Consider the following 4351-nt stretch of genomic DNA (forward strand, 5'->3'; position numbering starts at 1 on the left):
CTAACAATGTTTCTACCCTTTACTGAGCCACACTCCCTCTTAGCTAACAATGTTTCTACCTTTTACTGAGCCCAAGTCTGTCTAGCATTTCTCACTTACCTTTTCTGACTTTGAGCTATTTATGTTTTTGTTGTCTTCTCTGTCTCAGAGGAGATAGTCTTTCATCTTATAAGGCGGATGTTAGTTTCTTTATCATATATTCTAATACAACCCCCCCATCTCTGCAATAATCAGTTTTCTCTCATCTAATCAATTACTCCTGCTAGTTCATTTTCATTCCTGCTTTTCTGCAGAAGTACAGTCTTAGACCTTGGTTCTGAGGTGTCGGCAGTTTTTCTCCTCCTGGTTAGTACTTGAAGCTAACGCCGCCTCTCCTTTTTCTGCTACTTGGAGTAATATTGAATACCCGAATTATATAGTAACAGTGGAGCCTGTCTTGATAACTTGGAGTGATACCTTCGCATACAATTTTCATGACTATTTTGATTTTGTGACAGGAACCCGGAGTTGAAGTGAGGAAGCCCTTGGGAGTGTCACCTTCCTTTATGGATTATTAGGCCCCCGTGAGAGGTTGAGAGAATCTGCCCTTTTAGAAACGCATTTTGAAAGGTCTTCTCTTAGAAGTGATTCGTTCAGTGATTCCAGAAATGTTTCTATTCTGGGAGAATGGGGAGGGTTGGGGTTCTGAGTATCATCAGAAAAAAGTTTGTGAATATGTTCTTTAGAAATAAATCAGTGGGAAAGGTGTAGAGACAGGAATCCAAAGTTTGCTGTTTTGGAAGTAAACTAGAGGGGTAACTCTTGAGAAGGAGAGAGTAAAATCACTGGATGTGACGAGGTCTCAACACTTTTTAGAACCAGGAAGGTGATGAGGTTGAGAAGAGGGAAATTGAGAATGGTAGTGGAGGAGATGATACACATAGCAGACGTGGGCCTTGTTGAAGCAATAGGCTATAAGTTGATCTTGACTTTCTGTATCAGATCTTCCCCCTCAGTTCAAATTGCCTTTTGTAACCAAGCAGTGGTGTGGTGTTTATATCAATTTTCCTTTATTGTGAGAACTCTGAGAAGACATCACAGGATTTTTTTAAAGAATACTCCGCTTCAAAGCATGACATGAAAATTTCATAAGAGTTTTATGTGCCACAGTCTTAAATTGTTATTACAAACTTTCCTTACAACCCAGGTTGTGCAGTACATTTCTAAAAAAAAAAATGTTGGTAAAATAAAAAACACAGGGTAAGAAATTGGGTAAACAATTCAAATATGTCTAGAAATTTATAAATGGTACAGAATTTCTAAAAACAAATACTATATAAAGATTCTGGATGTACAGAAACGTGGCTCTACTAGATGACTTACCTCTTAAACCATCTGTATTTGTTCGGGATGTTTTACTGTGGCATCATGATGTTGTTAGGCATTTTTATGTCATACAGATTGTAACATCTTAAATTTTTAAAAAACAGTTCTACTTTAATTTGAACTTGAATTTTGCCCTTGTGTCACCTTTCATTTTCATACCTTGGTAGAGTGTGTCTTTAATGGATTGCCTTTTAATAAATTATCCCAACACGCGAGGACTGTTCCTCTGTCCAAACATCTGCTGGGAGAGTTGGTTTTGCACACGTCCTGTCTCGTGCTTGTGTTGCTTTGCAGACCAACCTCCATGGGTGCACCTTGAGTGGGGAGCAGCTTTTGGTATCCTGTTCTTTCCACTTAGAACAGGGAATTAAAACCCCTGGGATGATGATGATGATGATGATGATGATGATGATGATGATGATGATTGTTATTAGTCATTTTATGACAGTTTGGCATAGAAATATAAAATATTGACTGGTGAAGCATTGATTAAAAACTAGATGATTAACTTAACTGTGATTGTGAGTGAAATATTGTGGGTACCGATGGAGTAAACTTTCAATTTCTTCTAACTAAATAGCTGATCATTGCAAGAGTTTTTCTTCTCTATTCTGGACTCTTCCTCTCTCCATATGTTGAACAAGTTTTGTTCATTATCTGGGCTGGGCTGGAGTGCAAGCCTCAATTTATACAACTTTCCTCAGAATTGATTTATTCTGTTGTCAATTTGCTTGATGGTTTGTTGTCTCCAAGTGGTTCTACATAATATCTGTCTGGAATTACTCAGTGTATGGGGTAGAACATGTCGCTGGGATAGGAGAGCCTGCGTCTGGATTCTGACTCTGGCACTCAGTAGCACTGTGCCCTCGGCGAGTTACTTAACCTCACCGTGCCTCGCGCTCCTCCTTTGTCAAAGGAGGATAATAATTGTCTCAAAGGTTTCTGTGAGAATTAAGTAAGAAAATGAGTTAACACATAGAATTGATAACAGTTCCTGTCATAGTAAGCACTTAATCATTAACTATTATTAGCTTGCTATTAAGTATTTCCTGCTGATGATTTGTGGAAAAACAGAAACCTATTTAAGTAAAATGTAGAAGGATTAAGACAATATCCTACCTGTGGCCGTTGGCATTGACAACCAGTCTTCACTGTGTATTTTCATGACAGGATTTACCATTTTAAAAAGATTCAAGTTGTTTAATCAGTGACACTTGAAGAAGTAAAGAGCCTTGTTTAGTATTGTCAAAGAAGTTGGAATGTAGGGAAAATAAAGGATACAATGTACGGTAGCTAACACATGCATGCTTGTGAATGCTGACTCTGAAAGAAGGAACCGTCTTCACCCAGAAAAAGGACAAGAAGAGTCTAGGTTTCTGGTATAATCCTGACCTAGTTAACAAAGGAATGACCTAATAGTTTTGAGGGATTACACTCACGCATGTGTGCGTGCATGCACGCACACGCGCACACACACACACGCACACCCATTCCTAGCATTTATGATTGTAAATTCTCTGTGTCTGTCACAGCTAAATGGCGGCCATGAGTTTGGGGAGATGTAAAACTGCTCAGTTGGTGACCTGCCAGGAGTTCATTAGAAACATTTGGGTTGTTTAGCCAACCCTGAAGAGAAGGAACATTTTTACTGGCAGATCCCACAGTGGTTCTTCTTTTCCTTAGGCTGTGGTTTTGTTAGCCATTATGTTTGATTCCACTCCCATGTTAGCCTCTTTTGCTGAAGAATGAAAAGGAAGGAGAGGAGGGGAAAGAAATAATGAAATACAACTCCAAGAACTGTAGTAAATTTTAAGTATCGGTTCAGATTGTGAAGTTCACTATCAAGCAGTCTGGATGAGCTGGTATATTCTACATTGCCTCAAATTCAACCTTTTACTGCATTCCCACCCTATGCTGACATTCAAAAGAAGCCCCATGGCCTCACTTAAAAAACAAACGAAAAAAACTTTTTTTTTTAGTTTTGAATTAAGTGAAGAGTTACAGAGCAAATCAGTTTCCCATTCAACAGTTCATTTTAAATAAAGTTTTTATTAATATGTGAATTTGACTACCATGAGTTTGTTTGGAGAAGGTTTGGAAGAGCTCTTTAGTTTCATTGAGAATCCAGAGTGATTTCCTCTGTAGCATCCCCTTTCCAAGGAGCCAAGGTGGCACAGTGGGTCCAGCATTGAGCTGCTAAACTGAAGGTTGCTAGTTCAAACCCACCAATCACTGCACAGAAGAAACATGTGGCAGGCTGCTTTTGTAAAAATCTATTATTGCCCCAGCCACCCTGCCGGCAACTCTACCTGTAGGTTCATTGTGAGTCAGAATTGTTGCTTCCATATCCAGTCTATCCTGAGCCACCGTGCCAAACTTTATTGTTAATTGCACCTACTTGCACTAACTCTTTCTTCCTCTTGCTCACTCTGCCCGTGGATCTGCATTTAATAGTTGCTAGGGTTTGCTTTGGTGTGGGTTATTTTGTTGTTCTCTTGACTTGTCTTACAGAGAGACTGGTGTTATGTAAAATTGTAATGTAACCATTTTGTTTTATAATGTAAAATTGTGAACATTTGTTAGAGTCCTTCAAGAATGAAAACCAACTCTTGAGAATTAAAGATACTGTTAACACAGTTAAAAAAAAAAGGAGAATGTCACCAACTACAGACAATGCTTAAAATTCCTTGGAGGTCATTGGAGTTGGCAGAGAAATCCAAATCTCCGTGGGCTGAGTTATAGACACTTGAGATGCCTTTTGGCTAAATAAAAGGTGTAACTTTTCACAGACAGAAAATAAAAAAACTTTTGGATGTACCTAAGAAGAGTACAGAAGTTGGTCTGAATTTTAACATTTAAAAATCCTTGTCCTTCATTACCTCACAGAAGGGTCACAAAGAAGAGATGAGTCATGCAGGGTGCAGGCAGGATAGCACCGCCAAAAACATGCAACTTTCCTCCAGTTCTTTAATGCTCCCCACCCCCC

At 38.9% G+C, this 4351-nt stretch overlaps 1 protein-coding gene across 9 annotated transcripts in view; it reads left to right on the top strand.

The window, feature by feature from the left end:
- The window catches only part of ERC1 (ELKS/RAB6-interacting/CAST family member 1), a 482416-nt gene that overhangs the window by 281852 nt on the left and 196213 nt on the right, over positions 1-4351 (top strand). The gene's annotated exons all lie outside the window — the stretch shown is intronic.

The sequence above is a fragment of the Echinops telfairi genome, unplaced genomic scaffold (assembly GCF_000313985.2).
Source record: "Echinops telfairi isolate 266 unplaced genomic scaffold, ASM31398v2 ScPeMD7_6273;HRSCAF=7185, whole genome shotgun sequence".
Lineage (NCBI taxonomy): Eukaryota > Metazoa > Chordata > Mammalia > Afrosoricida > Tenrecidae > Echinops > Echinops telfairi.